This window comes from Lissotriton helveticus, chromosome 6 (genome assembly GCF_964261635.1).
Source record: "Lissotriton helveticus chromosome 6, aLisHel1.1, whole genome shotgun sequence".
NCBI lineage: Eukaryota > Metazoa > Chordata > Amphibia > Caudata > Salamandridae > Lissotriton > Lissotriton helveticus.
The window spans coordinates 1,726,955,286-1,726,980,612 of NC_136067.1; positions in this window are offsets into that span (position 1 = coordinate 1,726,955,286).

Genomic DNA, 25,327 nt, shown 5'->3' on the forward strand with positions numbered 1-25,327 from the left:
ACCGATATTGCCCTATGCAAACACACGCGGTGGTGACGAGATCGGAGCAGCCAGACTTGCCGAAGCCCAGAGCAGAGCAGACCCCGCTGGCGCAGCCCCGCCTTCCTGACGCGCTGAGAACGAGACGCTGCTTTCTCCTGCCGAGAAATCCAGCTCCGGCGCTTCCGGGTAGCCCTCGCAGGCAGCCTGGAATATCGAGACCAGAGACGAGAGATACCATCCCTCATTCATCCTAGACTCCAGGTACAGAACTGAATAACCCCTCACAGAGAATTCTTGAGTCAGTCACTTGGCAAAACAAACTTAACTTAAACTGCTACTTTCTACTCCCGCCCACGTATTAGGCTTAGGTCAGGTACATCTGGGGTAGGCGTAGTTAGAAACACCAGTTGAGTACGATTAGTCAAATGTATATGTGTATGTATCTATTTTTATCCATTTTAAACCATCATATGGCTTAGAAACCATATCAATGTTTTTACAGTATTATTTTATACTTCTGCTTTTAATGTATGCACTTTACTTAACCATAAGTATTGCAATAATATCGATCCATTTCTCTTGTATGAGAAAAGAGACTGATCAATAAATAACATATTTTATTGAACACGCCCGTCTCTTCCTTTTCTCTACAATCTGGTGAGACTAAGAATGCACGTACTGACTGAGTAAAATAAGTCGTCTTTTGTTTTCACACGACTCTAGAGATACACTCTTGATTAGGGGAGAGCAAAGTTGTCATGTTCTATGGTTGTCAGAAACTAAATCCCTTCTTGTCTATCCAGGGAGGTTCAACTCCTCCTTGCCTATTCGAGAAAGTTTCTAGTGAACTCTGAGCTAGCTGGCAAAACCCAAAACTTTAAGTCTAATATCGACAGTAGTAGACCTAGTTAACGTCTGGTCTAGGCCTATACTATTGAAGGTATTATTCCAATGCGCAGAGCCTATTGGGATAATAGGAACTACACTACAACTGAACATCCTGTGATTCTGGGCAAATCACTTAATCTCCCTGTGCAAAATTATGTAATGCAACTTCTGCTATGTAAAAGTGCTCTGATACCTGATTCGGGTCAAGTTCGCGCTATAAAAAACTCAGAAAAAAATAAAAAATAAAAACAATGGCTGCCATGTGCCAACACTGGCCTCCTTGCATCATGGTGCAAGGGTGACTGTGTTGCAGAGTTGATTGATGTTGTGGCTCCATCTCCTCTCGAGATGTCTGCAGGTGGGGCTGGGCTAGTGGAGGGTGGGAGGGAACCAGTTGGCCTTCTTGGAGTGTTGTTAGCATGGTTTTCTCTTGTGGGGTGCCAGGGTGTTGACGCAGTTGGATATCCATTGGTGGATGTTGCGCGCTGCTGTGTTGGCGTCTGAAAGCATTGGTGGAGTGGTGGTGCTGAGGGAGTTGACGGTAAGTTCTTTGGTGGCCTTGTTCCAGCTGCAATGGGGGCAATGATGTTGATGGTGTACGGTGGGTGTGTTGAAGGTCTGCTGTAAACAATGATGGTCGCTACAGGAGAGTCGCTGGTGGAGAAGATGGGCTCAAGTGTGTCAGGCTATGTGGGTTGATGCGGTGACTAGCTGCTTGAGTCCGATGTTGGCGATGTTCCCCAGGAGTGGGTGGTTTTCTGGTCACTGGGGTTGTCCAAGTGAAACTTGATGTCTCCAAGTAGGATGTAGTTGTTGGATGGGAGAGCCTGGGGTGCAATGCGGTCTTTGGGGGTTCATGGCTCGGCAGGCCTCTAGATGAGGGTGCCGCAGATGGGGGTGTTGGGGTTGGTCCGGATCGGAAAGTGAAGGTGTTCCACGGTCACCTTCAGATCATTAGAGTGGGTGGTCAGTCAGAGTGTGCTTTTTTAGACAATGGCAATGCCTCCTCCTGGGCACTCGGTTGGTCTGTGCAGGTGAATTTGTGGCCATCGTGGATGGTGATGGGGATGTTCTGTCCAGTTTTCCATGAAGTATGCAATGTCTGAAGAGATGGCGTCGAGGAGGTCCCAGAATTCTTTTGCATGTTTGTGGAGGAACCCAGCGTTGAGGAGGATGCAGTTGAGCCTGTCGGCTGCACTGTTGGTCGGCTGGGAGGAAGGAAGCTCTAGTGTGCTGATGTGGCAGAAGGTGCATTTGCAATCTCGATAGGTGCAGTGTGCAAGAGAATTCTACAGAGTTGCTAGATGGCAAGCGGTGTGCATCCAGGGTTGATGGTGTGGAGGGTGCTTGCGTTGTAGCAGTGGAGTGTTCGAGATGAAGGTCCCTTGGTGCTGGGCGCAGTCCTGGGACGGACGGACGCAGACGGGCTTGCCTTTGGCACTCCAGTGGTACACCTGCTGTGCGTAGCCGCATAGCAGCTGACATTATGTAGTACTGCGGCGGGACTGGACAGCTGGGAGATGAGAAACACGGGAAAGGACACTGGAGGGGGGGAGGACCCTGGGAGAGCGGGGTTATAAATATATTTTTAGAAAATTCTTACCTTGAAGCTGGGTTCTGGGTCTTCTCTGCTCCTGCTCTCCCGAGTCCAGGAACAGGAAGCAGGCAGCCAGGCTCCCTTTCCTAAGCCAATCACAACACTGCAATGCAGCATTGTGATTTTTCTTGAGCGCCGTGACAAGGCCTTCAGCCAGTGCTGGAAGGGTGGGCATGTACTCCATGGAGCCTGTAATGCAGGCAACAGGGAAGTGTGCATGATGGCTTTGGACAGCCTGAGAGGGCCGACCACACCGTCAATGTGCTCTTGAGTGGGCATCCCACACCTCCCCTGCCCTGCTCTATGAGTAGAAAAGCCCCATCTACAGCAAAAAGTTATCATCATGTTATGTTTTCTCTTCTAGCACTGCTTGATTGAGTGGGGCGATGGTCTTCCGCCATAGTGGATGAGTCGCAACTGGGGGTGTGTCACCCACATGTGCTATTCCTGGGCCTGACTCGAACCCCGGCCCTTTTCCGCTACACGTCCCACCTTCCCCTCACCTGGGCATTCACACCGTGGCATAATCCGCTGCACTCTCCCAAAATCTGTGACTTAGCCAGCAGGAGCTTCAGCCAGGTGGGATTTCACAAGCCTGGGTACAGCAGTCACTGCCAAGTCCACTGGGGAACCTCTTGATGCAGGTGATGCACCAGGGCCCCCTTGTGTGTGAAGTTGCAGCACTCCCGCCACACAACTTCAGCACAGCTCAGGGGCTTCACCCTCCACAGTGTATGGCCAGCACAACATCCTCTGGCCTGTGATGCAGAGAGGCAAGCCCACCATTGGTAATCTCCTCCATGCCCCCCGGTTTAGTGGTGCTACATGGTATGCGATGCAGACCTTCCTAAGTTGGTGCACAGGAGCGCCTCTACCATTCACAGCACCAAGGGGAACCAGGCAGTCTTCTCACACAGGTCGGCAATGTGTTTCCATGCGACCTGGCAGACTTCACCACTTGGTTAAGGCAATTACCGAAGCCTCAATGTCTATCGTCACGGGCCAGCAACTCCACAGCACCTCTACATCCCACTTTGGGTCTCATAAGCAGGCCTCTGGCCCCAGAGACTGTTCGTGCTTTCAAGGTTTTGGATGCCATGGTGTTGCATAGAGGGTGCAATGTTAAGTGATCCATCACTGGTTTTGCCCAGCGATGCGCCTCTTTTCATGATTCTAGCCCTGAATGTCCTCTTTCTCTGGGACTCTGGCTGGTCATCCTGGCTGTTGGGGGGATTGGGGGTGGTTGATCTGTGCTGCATTTGACTCTGGCTGCTCCATTCTGCATTCCATTGGTTTTGTTTCTTATGTTTCATTGTAAGTGGACTTACATTTTAGGCTGACTAACATGAGATTTTTTTGCCACTCATGGGCCGTTAGTCAGTTTTCACCTACTAACGTCAGAATTTGTAACGCCTTCACGCTAGTGTTAGTGGCAGTTTTCACCTTGGCTACCTGAAACTATCACCATGTAGCGACGTCTTGTAGATATATCACTAACAGGGCAACAGTTTTTGGCGATAGGCCGCTTTAAGAAATCTGCTGCTAACGAGCATTAGCGTTAGTTAGCGGCAGTTCTTGTTTATATACCCCTGTGTGAGTTATGAATCTTCACCAGGTTAGTTGACTTTTTCAAGCAATTATATTTACCACTATCTAATAATTGTATTTTCATTTGACAATTGATATAGCTTAAGATTTTAAGCCAATATGTTATTTAAATACCCCATTTTTAACACATTTCTTCTTGGGATTCAGAAGGATTTTTCGGTAGTTAGTAAAAAGAAACACACTTTGAGTTTGCACATAAAGTACTTCTATCCAGCAGTTAATGGCATGCATTCAGAACATTCTTTTAAAATTTATTATCAACTCCTAATTTTATTTTTTCATTACTTGCCACAACAGGATTGTTTTCACAATTGCTTGTCCCTCATGCAAAGTCAACTGCTAATTTTAAAGCTGGAAATTAAATGCTTGACACTTTCAGAATAAAGTAAAAAGCAGAAACAGCCATTTTAGTGTACCATCTTGGAACATTACGTTTTTCCCCAGTGCCTTTTTAATTGTTAAATTTAGAGTCTTTGAACTGCGTTTCCATAAAATGTAATGAACTCCTTGGTTGGTCTTCATTTATGCTGCATTTGAATGTTTAATGTTTTGCACTTTAAAAGCTTTTTTTTCCTCAGAACAAATTTAAACATGCTGCTGCAAGTTATGTGCCGGGGTCGTTTTACTGTTCTGCATTCGGTGAATCCTTAAAGATTTTATATACAAAGAAGTCCGTGCACTGTAAATATGCAAATCGTTGCATATTTCCGGGTCAGCTAATGGGCACTGCCTGCCTAAGAACCCGCCATAATACGCATTAATTCAAAACAGATTGATTTGCCCCATAATGCACATTAACTTTAAATGGATTTATACGCTCCACAATCTCGCCTCAAGAAAAATATCTCATCAAACTGTAACATGGAGTGCTGCATAAAAGTCATGCATTATGCTTTACGAAATATGACCAGGCTCCATAGCATCTGAAATGTGAGAATATTGTTTGAATTGCAAGAACGTATTTGGCTACTTCTGAAATTGCTTTTTGGCACCTCACTGCTGCGATTGTTGAAATGTGTCTATCCATAAACATGGCAGCAGTCGCACACGATTTTCAAGCAACCCGAGTGTTCTCAATGTTCACTGTAATGGAAGGGCAGAGTAACTTTGTTGGGAAACAATAGGTAGTATATTTCCATCACACCTCTGAGCACAACCCGCATTTTATATGCATTGGCACAGCAAAACCAGTAATCCTAGGGGCCTTATTTATGAAGGCCTTGCGCCGCCGGTGCGTCACTTTTTCCCATTTTAAAAGTGACACACCGGCGGCGCAAAGCCTTCATAAATCTGCCCCAAGGTATCTTAGGCAATGTGCGATTTGTTTTTGTGGACTGTTGGAGTTCCCTTTAACTCTGAGCGTACAAAATTAATGAAGATTTTAAACTGAACCCTAAGAATCGTGTGAGAGATGCGAAATTACTGGTAGAATAAGTAATTGCACGACAGGCCCCCCCTTTAATTCTTTATTCTCCACTGAAGTTTCCCCCTCACAGATTTTGGCTTATATCAGCCGGAACCTCCAGGTTAATCATGAGTCATGACCGGCCTGAACTATGTTTAAGGACCACATAATTTAAGATGGGGCCGGCAACATGGTTACTGCTTCCATTGGAAATCACGGACCTCTCATGATGAGACCTTTGCATCTTTCCTCTTTTCCTGGTCCACAAGACATTGTAGGGTGGGGGAGCCTTGGCCATGCAGAGTTTATTTTATGGTACTCCCCAATATGGAATCTCAGATCAGCCAACACTGGTCTAGTCCAGGTTCCTAAAATTCGGAACGCAAGATGGGGAGGCAGGAGCCAAACCCATCGAGCTGCCAGACTATGGAATAGGCTGCCGACCACCATCTGGTTGCACCCAAATAGGCTCTAGTTTAGGAAAATGATAAAGACTTGGTTATTTCCTCCCAAATAAGCCCCATGTTTTGACCAAACAGCACTTGTCCCACTCCTTAGCGCCAAGATGCCTCGGCATTCGTGCGCTTTATAAATGTCCTACTTACTTACTTACTAGAGAAAGCAGCAATGAGCGGCACTATATATATATATATATATATATATATAAATATATATATATATATATATATATATATATGAAAGCTCCGAGTTACCCACAGGTTAAGGATGCACTCATCCAGCAGCCCTTGCTTCAAACGGGTAAAGACATCTCCGCACCCCAGTCTGCAGCTTCTCATGTCTCGATTAAAAGCCTGACGCGTTTCTGAGCCTACGCTCATCTTCAGAGGCTCGACTTGAGTTAGACGCTTTGACACTCCCACTATTTAACAACTACAAGTCCCACAAGGCAGTGCGTTCCAACTCACACGAGTTCGCTCATCTGAGGGCGGTTAAATAGTGGGAGTGTCAAAGCGTCTAACTCAAGTTGAGCCTCTGAAGATGAGCGTAGGCTCAGAAACGCGTCAGGCTTTTAATCGAGACATGACAAGCTGTAGACTGTGGTGCGGAGATGTCTTTACCCGTTTGAAGCAAGGGCTGCTGGATGAGTGCATCCTTAACCTGTGGGTAACTCGGAGCTTTCATTTGCACGCGGCAGCACAGCCGCGAAGGGTGCACCCCCCGCGGAAGATCCATGGGGGTCACGGGTCGGAAGTCGCCGAACCTGTTGTGAAGCAGCAGCCAAGGGATCTATGGACATCTGCATCCCGGGGCCCATCCAGGGCTATGAAATGGCAGAACACGCACCCATACAGGGAAGAGACACGAACTACAAGTCCCACAAGGCAGTGCGTTCCAACTCACACGAGTTCGCTCATCTGAGGGCGGTAAAATAGTGGGAGTGTCAAAGCGTCTAACTCAAGTTGAGCCTCTGAAGATGAGCGTAGGCTCAGAAACGCGTCAGGCTTTTAATCGAGACATGAGAAGCTGCAGACTGGGGTGCGGAGATGTCTTTACCCGTTTGAAGCAAGGGCTGCTGGATGAGTGCATCCTTAACCTGTGGGTAACTCGGAGCTTTCATTTGCACGCGGCAGCCCAGCCGCGAAGGGTGCACCCCCCCGCGGAAGATCCATGGGGGTCACGGGTCGGAAGTCGCCGAACCTGTTGTGAAGCAGCAGCCAAGGGATCTATGGACATCTGCATCCCGGGGCCCATCCAGGGCTATGAAATGGCAGAACACGCACCCATACAGGGAAGAGACACGAACTGCAAGTCCCACAAGGCAGTGCGTTCCAACTCACACGAGTTTGCTCATCTGAGGGCGGTTAAATAGTGGGAGTGTCAAAGCGTCTAACTCAAGTCGAGCCTCTGAAGATGAGCGTAGGCTCAGAAACGCGTCAGGCTTTTAATCGAGACATGAGAAGCTGCAGACTGGGGTGCGGAGATGTCTTTACCCGTTTGAAGCAAGGGCTGCTGGATGAGTGCATCCTTAACCTGTGGGTAACTAGGAGCTTTCATTTGCACGCGGCAGCCCAGCCGCGAAGGGTGCACCCCCCCGCGGAAGATCCATGGGGGTCACGGGTCGGAAGTCGCAGAACCTGTTGTGAAGCAGCAGCCAAGGGATCTATGGACATCTGCATCCGGGGCCCATCCAGGGCTATGAAATGGCAGAACACGCACCCATACAGGGAAGAGACACGAACTACAAGTCCCACAAGGCAGTGCGTTCCAACTCACACGAGTTCGCTCATCTGAGGGCGGTTAAATCGTGGAAGTGTCAAAGCGTCTAACTCAAGTCGAGCCTCTGAAGATGAGCGTAGGCTCAGAAACGCGTCAGGCTTTTAATCGAGACATGAGAAGCTGCAGACTGGGGTGCGGAGATGTCTTTACCCGTTTGAAGAAAGGGCTGCTGGATGAGTGCATCCTTAACCTGTGGGTAACTCAGAGCTTTCATTTGCACGTGGCAGCCCAGCCGCGTAGGGTGCACCCCCCGCGGAAGATCCATGGGGGTCACGGGTCGGAAGTCGCCGAACCTGTTGTGAAGCAGCAGCCAAGGGATCTATGGACATCTGCATCCCGGGGCCCATCCAGGGCTATGAAATGGCAGAACACGCACCCATACAGGGAAGAGACACGAACTACAAGTCCCACAAGGCAGTGCGTTCCAACTCACACGAGTTCGCTCATCTGAGGGCGGTTAAATAGTGGGAGTGTCAAAGCGTCTAACTCAAGTCGAGCCTCTGAAGATGAGCGTAGGCTCAGAAACGCGTCAGGCTTTTAATCGAGACATGAGAAGCTGCAGACTGTGGTGCGGAGATGTCTTTACCCGTTTGAAGCAAGGGCTGCTGGATGAGTGCATCCTTAACCTGTGGGTAACTCGGAGATATCATTTGCAAGCGGCAGCCCAGCCGCGAAGGGTGCACCCCCCCGCGGAAGATCCATGGGGGTCACGGGTCGGAAGTCGCCGAACCTGTTGTGAAGCAGCAGCCAAGGGATCTATGGACATCTGCATCCCGGGGCCCATCCAGGGCTATGAAATGGCAGAACACGCACCCATACAGGGAAGAGACACAAACTACAAGTCCCACAAGGCAGTGTGTTCCAACTCACACGAGTTCGCTCATCTGAGGGCGGTAAAATAGTGGGAGTGTCAAAGCGTCTAACTCAAGTCGAGCCTCTGAAGATGAGCGTAGGCTCAGAAACGCGTCAGGCTTTTAATCGAGACATGAGAAGCTGCAGACTGGGGTGCGGAGATGTCTTTACCCGTTTGTTGCAAGGGCTGCTGGATGAGTGCATCCTTAACCTGTGGGTAACTCGGAGCTTTCATTTGCACGCGGCAGCCCAGCCGCGAAGGGTGCACCCCCCCGCAGAAGATCCATAGGGGTCACGAGTCGGAAGTCGCCGAACCTGTTGTGAAGCAGCAGCCAAGGGATCTATGGACCTCTGCATCCCGGGGCCCATCCAGGGCTATGAAATGGCAGAACACGCACCCATACAGGGAAGAGACACAAACTACAAGTCCCACAAGGCAGTGCGTTCCAACTCACACGAGTTCGCTCATCTGAGGGCGGTTAAATCGTGGGAGTGTCAAAGCGTCTAACTCAAGTCGAGCCTCTGAAGATGAGCGTAGGCTCAGAAACGCGTCAGGCTTTTAATCGAGCCATGAGAAGCTGCAGACTGGGGTGCGGAGATGTCTTTACCCGTTTGAAGCAAGGGCTGCTGGATGAGTGCATCCTTAACCTGTGGGTAACTCGGAGCTTTCATATATATATATATATATATTTTGTAGCTCCAACAACACCAGCCTGCCGCACTCGCAAGCGGGTGCCCGCTTGACGGGGGTGTACCCTTTTGGCTCGCAGCCATTTTGTTGTTTGTTGTTTAACCCCCAGCCCAGTTCCACACCACGCTCCTGCCTCCCAGCTGCCCCGCCCTTGCCCCTCCCCTCTCCTCCATCCACTTATGACAGATGCCCTTTGCGCGCAGCGATCGAGCCCTATGCGCGCCGAAGGTGCGCCAAAGGTAAGCCCGTCTTCGCCCGTCCGTGCCTGGACAGCGCCCAGCGCCAGACCCCCTGGTCCCCGCTTCACCCACCCCATCCGCATTACATACGACGCCTCCACCCTCTTAGCACTTAACCCCGGCCGACTCCCTAACTGCGCCCAAGCAGCACCAGGACACACCCATGGACCCTTCAGCTGCCACTCCTGCAAATACACCTGCATCAAGACCCACACCAAACCAACAAACACCAAACAGAGATCCAACACCAACCACCTTATATTGCATCCTTCTCAACACCCGCTCGGTTCACAAACACACCATCGACCTTTGGAATCTACTCGACACCATTTCTCCGGACATCGCCTTCCTAACAGAAACCTGGATGAATGCCTCTTCAGCTCCAGACATCACCATAGCCATCCCGGACGGCTACAAGATCATCCGTAAGGACCGCACCATTCAAACAGGAGGAGGCATCGCCATCGTCCACAAGAACACCATCCGCGTCTCAACCAGCTCAGAAGACAATCTCGCTATCGCCGAACACCTTCACTTCCAGATCCACACCGACCCCAAGACCACACTCAGAGGCACCCTCCTCTACAGGCCACCAGGACCCCGCACAAAATTCAGCGAAGACATCACTGACTTCATCACCCCACACGCCCTCCCCTCGGACGAATACATTCTACTGGGAGACCTCAATTTCCATCTGGAAAAGAGCAACGACAGTAACACTACCACCCTTCTGGACAATCTCGCCATTCTCGGACTCAAACAACTTGTTAACACCCCCACACACTATGCAGGACACACACTTGACCCTATCTTCACTTCCAGCAAGCATATCTCCTTCACTCACACCACACCCCTCCACTGGACGGACCACAGTTGCATCCACTTTATTTACAATAAGACCTCGATCCACAACCACCCTCAACCAACTCTGCGAAGAAATTGGAACAAAATCACCATCGACCAGATCTCAACATCACTTCTTCAAAAAACCCCTGCCTATTCAACGAACCCTAACCAAGCCGCCATCAACCTCACACAATGGTTAACTCAAACCGCCGACAAACTAGCACCCTTGAAAAAACATCAAATCAAGCAAGGAAGCAAGAACGCCCCCTGGTTCAACGATGTCCTTAAGAAATCCAAGAAGCTCTGTCATTCCCTTGAGAAAACTTGGAAAACAGACCCAAACACCCAAGCCACCTTCAAAAACGCCACCCGCAAACACCACCAACTAATCCGGACAGCCAAGAAATCAGCACTCAAAGACCGACTAGACACCAACGCCCACAACAGCAAGGAACTTTTCAACATCATCAAAGAATTCACCAACCCCACCGCCAGCTCTAACGACATCACCCCCTCTCAAGCCCTCTGCGACTCCCTCGCCTCATTCTTCCATGACAAAATCGCCGACATTCATAACAGCTTTGACAACCATCCCGTAAACCAGTCCACCCCACTCACCTCCGAACCTGTACCTCCTCCGAATAACCTTTTCGACTGGAACCCAATCACCACAGAAGACACCATTCGCCTGATGAACTCCATCCACTCAGGATCCCCTACAGACCCATGCCCCCATCACATCTTCAACAAAGCAGACTCCATTATCGCACCCCATCTCCGAGATGTCATCAACTGCTCCCTTAACTCTGCCACATTCCCAGAAAGCTGGAAACACGCCGAACTCAGCGCCCTTCTGAAGAAACCCACAGCTGACCCCACCGAACTCAAAAACTACCGCCCCATCGCGCTCCTCCCATTCCCTGCCAAAGTCATTGAGAAAGCCATCAACAATCAGCTCGCCGCCTTCCTCGAAACCAACAAATCACTCGACTCCTCACAATCTGGCTTCCGAGCCAAACACAGCACCGAGACCGCCCTCATCGCAGCAACAGACGACATTCGAACACTACTGGACAACGGAGACACAGTCACCCTCATCCTCCTTGACCTCTCCGCAGCCTTCGACACAGTCTGCCATAGCACCCTGATACAACGCCTCAGAAACATCGGAATTCAAGGAAAAGCATTGGACTGGATAATTTCGTTCCTTGCTGGAAGAACCCAGAGAGTCCGCCTCCCCCCTTTTAAGTCAGAGGCCACCGAAGTCATCTGCGGCGTCCCACAAGGATCATCACTCAGCCCCACCCTCTTCACCGTCTACATGAGCTCCCTCACAACCATCGCACGTCAACACAAACTCAACATCATCTCCTACGCTGATGACACTCAGCTGATCCTCTCACTCACCAAAGACCCAACCACCGCCAAAACCAACCTACACGAAGGGATGAAAGAAGTAGCCGAGTGGATGAAGCACAGCCGTCTGAAACTGAACTCGGACAAAACTGAAGTCCTCATCTTAGGTTCATCCCCTTCCGCCTGGGACGACTCTTGGTGGCCAACGGCTCTAGGAAAAGCCCCCATACCGACGGACCACGCACGGAACCTGGGCATCATCCTGGACTCCTCACTCTCGATGACCAGACAAGTCAACGCCGTCTCATCTTCATGCTTCAACATCCTACGCATGCTCAAAAAAACATTTTGCTGGATCCCCACCGAAACAAGAAAAACAGTCACCCACGCACTGGTTACAAGCCGTCTGGACTACGGAAACACCCTTTACGCCGGTTCCACTGCAAAACTGCAGAAAAAACTCCAACGCATCCAAAATGCTCAGCCAGTCTCATACTAGACATCCCCCGCACAGACCACATTTCCGTTCACCTGAAAGACCTTCACTGGCTCCCCGTCAACAAGAGAATAACGTTCCGTCTCCTCACCCACGCACACAAAGCCCTATACGAACTCGGACCTGATTGTCTCAACACGCGCCTGTCCTTTTACACCCCCACCCGCCAGCTGCGTTCGTCCAACCAAGCCCTCGCCGCTGTTCCGCGCATCCACAAAGCCACCATGGGGGGAAGATCCTTCTCCTACTTAGCGGCCAAAACCTGGAATTCCCTTCCCATCCACCTCTGCCTTACTCAAAACCACCTAGCCTTCAGAAAACAACTTAAAACCTGGATATTCGATAAGTAAACCTCCCCCCCCCCCCTTCCTCAAGCGCCTTGAGACCCTACGGGTATGTAGTGCGCTATATAAATTCTGACTTGACTTGACTTGACTTGACATACACTCGGCTCCAATGATCCACCAGGCTGCCACCTGTATAGATACGCGGCACTCACCGGGGATGGTTTTTCCAAAGTTTTTATTAAAAAACCTTTAGCACATCAAAGACGCGTTTCGGCGTTTAGCCTTTGTCAATTTGCTCAACAGTTGGCGCTATGTTGGTTCGTGTTTAAATATGCATCACATGATTTACCATCAAGAACATAGAAAGTGGACTAATGATACTTTCACAGCACAACTCCATATTACTATGTGCAATTGTATGAATGAGACGCGTTGTTATCAACACTCTAATTCTAGAAGTTCGTCATATGACAATCTTCTTTGGCTTTACCATAATGGTAGCTCAATCCGTAATCTCGCCCACAAATGGGCTTAACTCTACCCGAGTCCCAAGTTAGAGAGACCCTAACAATCCTGCCCTGAATGGGCTACAGTTCATACATGGTAAATATTATATACATATATATTTCTCAGTGCTAGTTCAGGTCAACTACATATACTACTGATAATACATTTAAATAATTCATTTTCATACATGTACTGGAAGATGACAACTGGCAGGAGAATACATCACAAAATCTTTCAATTCATCTTTAACCCAAGTGTACCGCCAATTCTTCATGGACATTCAAGCCCTTCGGCATTTTACTTTGTAGATCAATAATATATTGCGATTCAAGTCGCCTCAATTTCTGTAGCCGATCGCCCCCCCTTACACTCACTGGGACGCTATCCAAGCATATGTACAACAACAGATCCCTGTTGCGTGCATGTGCTTTGTCGAAGTGTCTGGCGAAAGGGTAAGATGTATCCGCATTATTGATTGCACGCATGTGTTCTAATATGCGGATCTTAACCGGATGGGTAGTGCTCCCTATGTACCTCAACCCACAGGGACATGTTAAACAATATATGGCATAGGGTGTCGTACAGGTGAGGAATTTCTGTATTCTCTTAGGTGTTGCTAGCCCAGGGATTCTATAGGACAGAGTGCGTTTGCTGTATTTACACGCTTTACAGCGGCCACACGGATAAAAGCCACCGAGTTGTTTTAACTGGGATTGTACATTGTGGCTTTCATGGTGGCTGTGTACCAATTGGTCCTTCAACGCCCTCGCTTTTCTAAACGTGACCAGCGGATTAGGTGGCAGCTCTTCTCTCAGGATGTTATCGGTCATTAGAATATTCCAATTTTTTCACAGGATCCTTTTCAGGTCATCTGCGTTCTCGGAAAACGTAGTGATCAGTCTGAACGTACCACTCTTCAGCTTCCTGTTCTTCGTTTTAAGTAGCTCGCTCCTCTCTATGCTGTTCACCTTTCTTAGAGCCTGTGATAACACCCCATTATTATAACCTCTTGCTTTAAATCTGGTTATACTTTCCTTAGCCGCTTTCTGGAATTCTTGGTCACATGAATTGTTCCTCTTAATCCTTAGTAGCTCCCCGTACAGAATACTATTCACCAATTGTTTAGGGTGACTGCTAGTGGCATAAAGTGTAGAGTTGCCACCCGTCGTTTTCCGAAAGAGTTTCGTTTGTAACTTGCCATTCTCTACAAATACAGTGAGATCTAAATAATGTACCTCTGTGCAGCTTATCTCTCCCGAGAACTTCAAGTTCACATTATTCCTGTTCAATACATCTATGTATGTTGCAGCTACTTCAATAGGGCCATCCAGAATAATAAACAGATCGTCTATATAACGATACCAACCCTTTACCCTTTGATTCCACTCATGGTTGGTTTCTGACCAGGCCACCTGCTCCTCCCACCAGCCTACGAAAAGATTCTCGATGCTGGGGGCGGAGCAGGTTCCCATGGCCACGCCCGACATCTGCTTGAACAGTTGTTTCCCAAATAGGAACATATTGTTATTCAGAATGAACAGCATGAATTCAGACAACATCTTATTATGCTCATAAAATCTCGCTGGTCGCTTCTCCAAAAAACTCTGCACTGCCTTGAGTCCATCTTTGTGCGCAATGCACGTGTACAGACTGGTTATATCTATAACCATCATACCATAACCTTCACACCACACTACATCATTAATGCAATTCAAAAAATGCTTTGTATCCCTCAGGTATGATTTCAATGTAGCAACGTGTGGAAAAAGAAAAGAGTCAATATACAATGATAAGTGTTCATTTAAACTCCCCTGGGAGGCCACAATTTGTCTCCCCGGACGATTCAATTTATCTTTATGAATCTTGGGGAGGAGGTAAAAGGTCGGTATTGTGGGACTCAGGCATCTTAAAAACAAATACTCATCTGAGTTCAACATGTTCTTTTTGTGCCATTTAGAAATCATTTCATCATATTCTTTTACACTGTTGTTATATATCCTCTCATTTATTCTTATATATGTCTCTGTATCGTCAAGTTGCCGTAAGGCTTCTGTTTCATATTGTAACTTGGTTAGTAAAACAATAGTCCCTCCCTTATCTGAGGGTTTGCATACCCAAGAAGAGTCTTCACACAATGTTTTGAATGCAGACTGTTGTTTATTGGTGAAGTTCCATTCCTTCTTAGTGTGCTTGTTGTTGCCTCTTAGACGTGTCAAATACTTGACTACAGCCTCTGAAAAAATGTCTATGGCATCCGCGCCCATGGGTGGCATAAACGTAGAGGTAGGTTTGAAGTTACTCGCTCCTCCCTTTTGTTGAATTTCCAGTTCTGACAAGGTTTGAGTATTTCCTACATCAAGTATTTCCTCCTCATTCACTTCCATCCTCAGTTCCTCCACGGATCTAATCGCCTCTAGATCTTTACATGTTACTCCACTCACATCCGTTGTACTCACAGCCGCGGGTCTCTTGGGTGGTGGTTTCATTTTAAAGAACTTGTGCAATTTTAATTTTCGAGTGAATTTAAATAAGTCTATTCTTGTTTGCGCAAACTCAAATTTGAGAATTGATTCTTCCTCCATAGTCAGCTTCTTGGGCGTTAGGTTGACTATGGTAAGATTATCTTCCTCATTTATGCTTTCTTCTTGTAGAAGTTCTTGCTGCGGGTCACGGGTGGCGAGCCTACGATGTTTCTTGCTCCAGCCCCCCCGCCTCGTCTTCCGGCTCACCTTTCCGGCGGCTTCCCTCTTCCTCCCTCTAATTGTTGTTTGCGCATGACTTTGAATTCCTTGTGAAAAGTTGACACCTCAGGTAGCCCATCCTCGCTTGATACCTCGTCACCTGTTAATGAGGATTCTGAGGTCTCTGGGATCGTTGTGGGGGGTCCCGGTGTTCTTTTGCTCAGTTCTTTTCTGGGATTATCGTATTTTTTCGAGAAGGTCAATACCCTCCCCATGCTGTAATCCCTCTCATCCCTCTCAAACTTATCTTCCTTAGGGTCTCTCTAACTTGGGACTCGGGTAGAGTTAAGCCCATATGTGGGTGAGATTACGGATTGAGCTACCATTATGGTAAAGCCAAAGAAGCTTGTCATATGACGAACTTCTAGAATTAGCGTGTTGATAACAACGCTTCTCATTCATACAATTGCACATAGTAATATGGAGTTGTGCTGTGAAAGTATCATTAGTCCACTTTCTATGTTCTCAATGGTAAATCATGTGATGCATATTTAAACACGAACCAACATGGCGCCAACTGTTGAGCAAATTGACAAAGGCTAAACGCCGAAACGCGTCTTTGATGTGTTAAAGTTTTTTTAATAAAAACTTTGGAAAAACCATCCCCCGTGAGTGCCGCATATCTATACAGGTGGCAGCCTGGTGGATCATTGGAGCTGAGTGTATGTGACGGGTACACCCCCATCAAGCGGGCACCCGCTTGCGAGTGCGGCAGGCTGGTGTTGTTGGAGCTACAAAGTTTATTTCCAGCCGCACCGTGGATGTAACGAGGAAGTGGAGCGGTACGCGAGGGCCCACACCGGGACGGTTGTGTATGGAATCCGGGAGCCGAAAAATACCCAGCGAAAGATTGGACCGGTAAGGGGCTTGTGGTACGTTAACCACGATCGTATTCAAGACTTTGAACTGTTACATTGTCTGCAAAGCGAAGGGGACGAGCACATTGAATCTAGTGCTGCGGAGGCAGCTTTGAATCTAATAATGTTCTGTGGAACAGAACGGCGAGCAGCTGAACAAGGCATGTTCAGGAATAAAAAGAAGTCTGGCGACGCTCAGAAAGCAGAACAGGGACGAGCAGGCGGGAGTAATACTGATCTGAATTCCAAGCTGGTTACATTAGAACGTCTCTATGAACGAGAGATCAGGAAATGGTGGGAGGCAACCTTTCTTCAGAACTATATAGAGGTAGATCGAGTACCGAGAGGCCTCAGGATATATACCATACCGGCATATGAAAATCCCGACCCCTTGTTGCTAGATGCATGGGCAGAACACATAGCCCAATCATGCAAGGGGAGCCTAACTATCCTTGTAAGTTTTGCTTGGAGTGATCGCGAGAAAGCCCTGGTTCTGATTAAAGAATTGGAGCATGAATTATCTAAAGAAGAGGACCAAACTAAACTGGAAGAGAAAAGAGAACAAATGAAAAAACGTAAAAAGAATATATGAGGAGAAGATAAAGCAACGTAAGGAAGAGAAGTTTGAGAGGGATGAGAGGGATTACAGCATGGGGAGGGTATTGACCTTCTCGAAAAAATACGATAATCCCAGAAAAGAACTGAGGAAAAGAACACCGGGACCCCCCACAACGATCCCAGAGACCTCAGAATCCTCATTAACCGGTGACGAGGTATCAAGCGAGGATGGGCTATCTGAGGTGTCACCTTTTCACGAGGAATTCAAAGTCATGCGCGAACAACAATTAGAGGGAGGAAGAGGGAAGCCGCCAGAAAGGAGAGCGGGAAGAGGAAGACGAGGCGGGGGGGGCTGGAGCAAGAAACATCGTAGGCTCGCCACCCATGACCCGCAGCAAGAACTTCTACAAGAAGAAAGCATAAATGAGGAAGATAATCTTACCACAGTCAACCTAACGCCCAAGAAGCTGACTATGGAGGAAGAATCAATTCTCAAATTGGGACTCTCCTTTTGCCCTCAAAAGAAATTTGAGTTTGCGCAAACAAGAATAGACTTATTTAAATTCACTCGAAAATTAAAATTGCACAAGTTCTTTAAAATGAAACCACCACCCAAGAGACCAGCGGATGTGAGTACTACGGATGTGAGTGGAGTAACATGTAAAGATCTAGAGGCTATTAGATCCATGGAGGAACTGAGGATGGAAGTGAATGAGGAGGAAATACTTGATGTAGGAAATACTCAAACATTGTCAGAACTGGAAATTCAACAAAAGAGAGGAGCGAGTAACTTCAAACCTACCTCTACGTTTATGCCACCCATGGGCGCGGATGCCATAGACATTTTTTCAGAGGCTCTAGTCAAGGATTTGACACGTCTAAGAGGCAACAACAAGCACACTAAGAAGGAATGGAACTTCACCAATAAACAACAGTCTGCATTCAAAACATTGTGTGAAGACTCTTCTTGGGTATGCAAACCCGCAGATAAGGGAGGGAATATTGTTTTACTAACCAAGTTACAATATGAAACATAAGCCTTACGGCAACTTGACGATACAGAGACATATATAAGAATAAATGAGAGGATATATAACAACAGTGTAAAAGAATATGATGAAATGATTTCTAAATGGCACAAAAAGAACATGTTGAACTCAGATGAGTATTTGTTTTTAAGATGCCTGAGTCCCACAATACCGACCTTCTACCACCTCCCCAAGATTCATAAAGATAAATTGAATCCTCCAGGGAGACCAATTGTGGCCTCCTAGGGGAGTTTAACTGAACACTTATCATTGTATATTGTCACTTTTCTTTTTCCACACATTGCTACATTGAAATCATACCTGAGGGATACAAAGCATTTTTTGAATTGCATTAATGATGTAGTGTGGGGTGAAGGTTATTGTATGATGGTTATAGATATAACCAGTCTGTACACGTGCATTGCGCACAAAGATGGACTCAAGGCAGTGCAGAGTTTTTGGGAGAAGCGACCAGCGAGATTTTATGAGCATAATAAGATGTTGTCTGAATTCATGCTGTTAATTCTGAATAACAATATGTTCCTATTTGGGAAGCAACTGTTCAAGCAGATGTCGGGCGTGGCCATGGGAACCTGCTCCGCCCCCAGCATCGCAAATCTTTTCGTAGGCTGGTGGGAGGAGCAGGTGGCCTGGTCAGAAACCAACCATGAGTGGAATCAAAGGGTAAATGGTTGGTATCGTTATATAGACGATCTGTTTATTATTCTAGATGGCCCTATTGAAGTAGCTGCAACATACATAGATGTATTGAACAGGAATGATGTGAACTTGAAGTTCTCGGGAGAGATAAGCTGCACAGAGGTACATTATTTAGATCTCACTGTATTTGTAGAGAATGGCAAGTTACAAACGAAACTCTTTCGGAAAACGACGGCTGGCAACTCTACACTTTATGCCACTAGCAGTCACCCTAAACAATTGGTGAATAGTATTCCGTACGGGGAGCTACTAAGGATTAAGAGGAACAATTCATGTGACCAAGAATTCCAGAAAGCGGCTAAGGAAAGTATAACCAGATTTAAAGCAAGAGGTTATAATAATGGGGTATTATCACAGGCTCTAAGAAAGGTGAACAGCTTAGAGAGGAGCGAGCTACTTAAAACGAAGAACAGAAAGCTAGAGAGTGGTACGTTCAGACTGATCACTACGTTTTCCGAGAACGCGGATGACCTGAAAAGGATCCTGCGAAAAAATTGGAATATTCTAATGACCCATAACATCCTGAGAAAAGATCTGCCACCTAATCCGCTGGTCACGTTTAGAAAGCGAGGGCGTTGAAAGACCAATTGGTACACAGCCACCATGAAAGCCACAACGTACAACCCCAGTTAAAACAACTCGGTGGCTTTTATCCGTGTGGCCGCTGTAAAGCGTGTAAATACAGCAAACGCACTCTGTCCTATAGAATCCCCGGGCTAGCAACACCTAAGAGAATACAGAAATTCCTGACCTCTACGACACCCTATGCCATATATTGTTTAACATATCCCTGTGGGTTGAGGTACATAGGGAGCACTACCCATCCGGTTAAGATCCGCATATTAGAACATATGCGTGCAATCAATAATGCGGATACATCTTACCCTGTCGCCAGACACTTCGACAAAGCACATGCACGCAACAGGGATCTGTTGTCGTACATATGCTTGGATAGCGTCCCAGTGAGTGTAAGGGGGGCGATCGGCTACAGAAATTGAGGCGACTTGAATCGCGATATATTATAGATCTACAAAGTAAGATGCCGAAGGGCTTGAATGTCCATGAAGAATTGGCGGTACACTTGGGTTAAAGATGAATTGAAAGATTTTGTGACGTATTCTCTTGCCAGTTGTCATCTTCCAGTACATGTATGAAAATGAATTATTTAAATGTATTATCAGTAGTATATGTAGTTGACCTGAACTAGCACTGAGAAATATATATGTATATAATATTTACCATGTATGAACTGTAGCCCATTCAGGGCAGGATTGTTAGGGTCTCTCTAACTTGGGACTCGGGTAGAGTTAAGCTCATATGTGGGCGAGATTACGGATTGAGCTACCATTATGGTAAAGCCAAAGAAGCTTGTCATATGACGAACTTCTAGAATTAGAGTGTTGATAACAACGCGTCTCATTCATACAATTGCACATAGTAATATGGAGTTGTGCTGTGAAAGGATCATTAGTCCACTTTCTATGTTCTTGATGGTAATTCATGTGATGCATATTTAAACACGAACCAACATGGCGCCAACTGTTGAGCAAATTGACAAAGGCTAAATGCCGAAACGCGTCTTTGATGTGCTAAAGGTTTTTTAATAAAAACTTTGGAAAAACCATCCCCCGTGAGTGCCGCGTATCTATACAGATGGCAGCCTGGTGGATCATTGGAGACAAATATATATATATATATATATATATATATATATATATATATTCACTGAAAAAACATAGGTTTCACACACGTTATAGTTAGGAATTAGCATTTAAAAAACCTTAGAAATTCACTGAAAACACCATAGGTTTCACACATGTTATAGTTATCTGGACATTTCACTCATACAAAAACTTTGAAATTCCCCCATTATAGTTAGTTCAGCTAACTATAACTCGCGCGCCTGCAATGCACTGCTGATGAGGTCACAAATTACATCACTCATGACATCGTCAGTGACATCACTCATGACATCACTGACGACATCTTCTAACCCTTCTCATAGCACGCCCTGTGCTCTGATTTGACAGTGAGAGAGTGATCGCACCATAGTTTGTACTGCTGATCAATCTCAACATACACTACGAGTACGCTTTCACGTTACGCATCGCATCAAAGCTTCCGTGTGACGTCATGTACGGCGCCCCGTATTCAAAAGACGTGAATGTTTTTAATTGTTTAAAAACAGATATTAATGTATTTAATGAACATACTATGAGAAGATATTATCTAGGATAATTATGAAATATTTTTTTTTAAGTTTCAAAAATCCTATATTACTTCTATATTGTATGAGAGGGGCTGCATGGCCCTCCGCCTGGTGCCCTGGAGTCCACCACGCGCAGACCTGGTTCATAAGCACGCGTGATCGTCACCACGAAACCATTAGCACGCATATCGCTTTACCACACATGCTTTTACAACTAGTATGCATTTACCACGCATGATAAACGCATAATCTTAATAATGTCTTTGTGTTGACGAACACGCGTTGTAATGGCTGTGGCTTACGTCCTTCAAATTAGTTTCTAGGTATACATGTGACCAAGTCTGATAAGATCGGAGGCCAAGGACAACCACCGTGGTGTCTGTGGCACGAAATCTCATCGATCACGGACAAAATATGTGGGGGGTAAAATGAAAGTAACAGGTATAATAAAAATAATGGAGGAAAACTACTAAAATGGCGGTGGACGGAGTATGTAATCAACGTTTGGCGCCTCGACACTACATTTCAAATAAATATAGATACAATATGTTTATTAAAATATTACAAAAGTATAGCAGCTAATGATACACACGATCCAGGAAAAGAAAGCGGCAAATTTAATACCTCAAATGAGGAGAGGTTTGCTTGGCAAACTTGAAGAAAAAGAAAAAAAAACGTGGGCTTGGAAACAAGGCTGCGCATGCATAGAGAGTACAACTGCTGCAGAAAAAAAACTGGAACGTTTTACATGCTATCATAGAAATGTAGCTCTACAAATTGCCCCCGTAATTTGTCCCCCCGAGACCTAATGAATAAAACGGACTTCTAGTTTTTTTCCCTTTTCCACCGCGTACGTGTACCATACGCGTATGCCGCGATTTTTTATTTAAAAAAAATTAAATTTGAGCCTAAAAATCCATATACGACCCCCTGACCAAGCCTAGAGGGTCAGGATGTTTCTATCCTACCCCCTTTCCTTATTTCTCAACATTGTTTTACTATTTTCTTGTGACTCGGTTCTAGCGACGCACAAGATGGGTGCCAACACTTCCTGGTTTTGAGTGTTGACAGACAGTTGACAACCAATCAGCATGCAGCTCTTGCTCGTAATTGTACGGATTTCCGTACGCGTGCCGTACTCCGTCTCTAGATATCACTAGGATTTTACTTGTAATTTTCTCAGAAACTACTGAATGAATTTACACCATTTAACAAAAAGCACAATCTGCGAACCGAACTCTACCTCTCTGCTAAATATGATGTAATTCCGTTCAGCCGTTCGGGCTGTAGCCGGGGCTAAAGGTCCCTACCGAAAATTGCATGGGGAAAACACGTTTTGGGACCCCCTTCTTTCTCGGCCGCCACTTAACGAATCACCCTCAAACTTTCAGGGAAGGAGCGGAACCAAGCAGGCCATTTTCTAGGAGAAATTCGTGAAGATTCGTCCACCGGCACCAAAGGTATTCCAAATAGAATATTGTGGATTTCCTATGGAAACTAGGTCCTAACTATAATTACCTACTGGCGACTGCCAGTAGGTAATATATATATATATTCACATATATGAGAGTAATCCAATTCCCCAAGGAAGATCAAGTGCCCATTAAAATGTAGCTCTGACAAAGAAAGCTTGCGTGAATAGAAATGTTTCAAGTCTTTGTAGAGACATACGTGGTATCAGACATCAGAGGTTTTTTCAAGAGTGCCACAGGGATCTCTTCCATAATAGTTATGTGTGTACCAACTAGCTTGTCAAAGTGAGCATTTACAATTGAACCTTGGATGTATAGTAGCAACGTAGTAGAGACAATGTTAAGTTGTGCACAAAAGTATGGAGTTTCCTCTGTAGATATCACTGAGTGGCTTGAATTTGATCATGTTTTTCATTGGTAGCCAGAGATCTGAGGGCAGATGTGATGTCTATTGCAGCTACTTAAGAGACAGCATGGTTACCTATTTCTATGTGTATTGGTAGAGTCACTTATGGTGTATGATTTTGTAAATAATATAATAACAAGCATTTGCAAAGCAATCGGTCTTGCTTTTGGGTCCTTATATGTATTTAGCTATGCATCACATTAGCCTGGGTGCTGAACCATCTACTGTTCTTTAACATGGAGGGAAAGTAAGCACCAAACTGCGTGACACGCCAGGTATCGGAACACATGGAGAGAAATATTGCCTTTAAGTGGAAAATGGCATAGTCCAAAGCTCTGCTAATATAAAATCAGGGCTTTCGGTGGTCACATCACTGAAAATGCAAAGTTTGAAATAATACTATTGTCTACGGGTGCTCGTGGAAGACAATTTCTATGGACTGGAATCTAACGAATGCTAAAGTGATTCTGGTATTTTACTGACCTCTGCTGGTCGTTTTATATCAAGAAAGTTAAATAGAGGCAGAAAAATAAAAGAAAGTCTCTCAGCAGAAAGCAATTCTGGTATTTTACTAAGCTCTGCTGGTCGTTTTCTATCACAAATGTTTTCTTTTTTCGTTTTTTTAAGTTTCAAAAAACCTTTATTTGGGTCAACATGGTACAGTACAAGCCATACATTATACGATTGATACAACATGTAGTCATATTTTGATTACAGTGTGTTCCTGCATATATTATATCAGTAGTTCCAATGTCAAAAACAGAAACAAAAAACAACCCCCTGTCCAGCCCAGAAGGTATCTGTCTGTGTATAAATACACTCACAATTATATCATTCAGTGCAGACAATGGCAACCTTTCGGCTCAGTGGTCTAAGCCTGTGGGAACGTCTTTAAGCAAGTCTATGTACTTGATGTTGCAACAGGCAGGGTATCAGGACATGTTTTCAGCCTGCGCAATCAGCCCCTCACCACGCCCCCCCCCCCCCCCCCCAGCGACATAGATCAAAGAAATAAGTTCACCCTTGTTGTGATGCAGGGTTATTGGCAGACTCTGCTCCTGTCTTTACCTCATTATCTCCCCTCACTGTATTGTTGCAAGGATTTCTGCTCATACACAGTACAGTGCACAGAGACCTAGGACATTAGTGAATTGTGGTGTACCAGAAACTCACCTCAGCACCTAGAAAACCCCAACCAGTTAGCATCAGTCACACTAGCTCTTCGTCCTATAACAAAGTAACCAATGATTAGACAACCTAGAACATGTGACTTAGGACCATCTCACGAATGGTGGGAAGTGAGAACACTCTTTTGCTATACTTCCATACCAGTCCACAAGAGCAGTAAAAAAAGAGACACTGTAAGGTTAAAATATGTATTTTAACAACGTGATCTCATGCGCAGTATTTTAGTCAACATAAGCAGACATATGATTAAGAATAATATGGTCAGCATGCTTACAATTCCTGAAAATACAAAAGGAGGAATCATATTACAATAATAGTGCAAACAGGCTATACAGCGCCTGGTTTTAACACCCTCCCTATATAGGAACTATGTATTATAAACTAAAGAAGGTCTCTTGGGCTTGTTTTGAAGGACCCCGTTACCTTTCCGCTCAGTAAGTGTAAATTACAACTGGATCAGCAAGGCTCTCTGCATCCCTGGAATATTCCAAGTGTGTGAAATTATGGCAAGTGTGCTATGATAAAGGTACCAGAATCTTGCAGGCTCACATGTTATGGTAACCTTGACAGCTCAGCACTCACTGTACAGACTGGTGGAACAATGTATGTCTAGAGATGTCGAAAACAAACATTTTCTCATGTATAGACCTTCGTAAAAGCTAACTTTGGAAAAACAGCTATGCAGTGTTGTGTGCAAAAAGCAGCAAAAGGCAAAATGGCATTTAAACTTCTAATAAGCCATGCTAACATAACATGCGCGCAAAAGGAGGCCCTAAACCATAATACAGTATCTTGGTCTGTCCCTGCGGCCTGCTTCATGAAATATGTAGTCAGGTGGCCCCAAATATCTTTTGGTATCGATTTCAGGGGTAAAAGTTCGGCATAGCTTTGCATTTGTCCTAGCCAGGTGGATAAGTCCTGTAACCAGTCCTTGAACTTAGGGGTACAGCCTCTGCCCCACCGACAGGCCACTTGGCGCTTGCCAGGAGTAAAATTAAAACTAGGAATATTTTATGAGCTGTGATGACTTCCTGGATGCAGCCTAGCAGAGCAATAGGTGGAGATGGTTGCATCTGTATCGCTAACATTCTTGAGAGGCCTGCAAAGACCTGCTCCCAATACTCCCACACCCGCAGGCACAGCCACACCAGGTGTA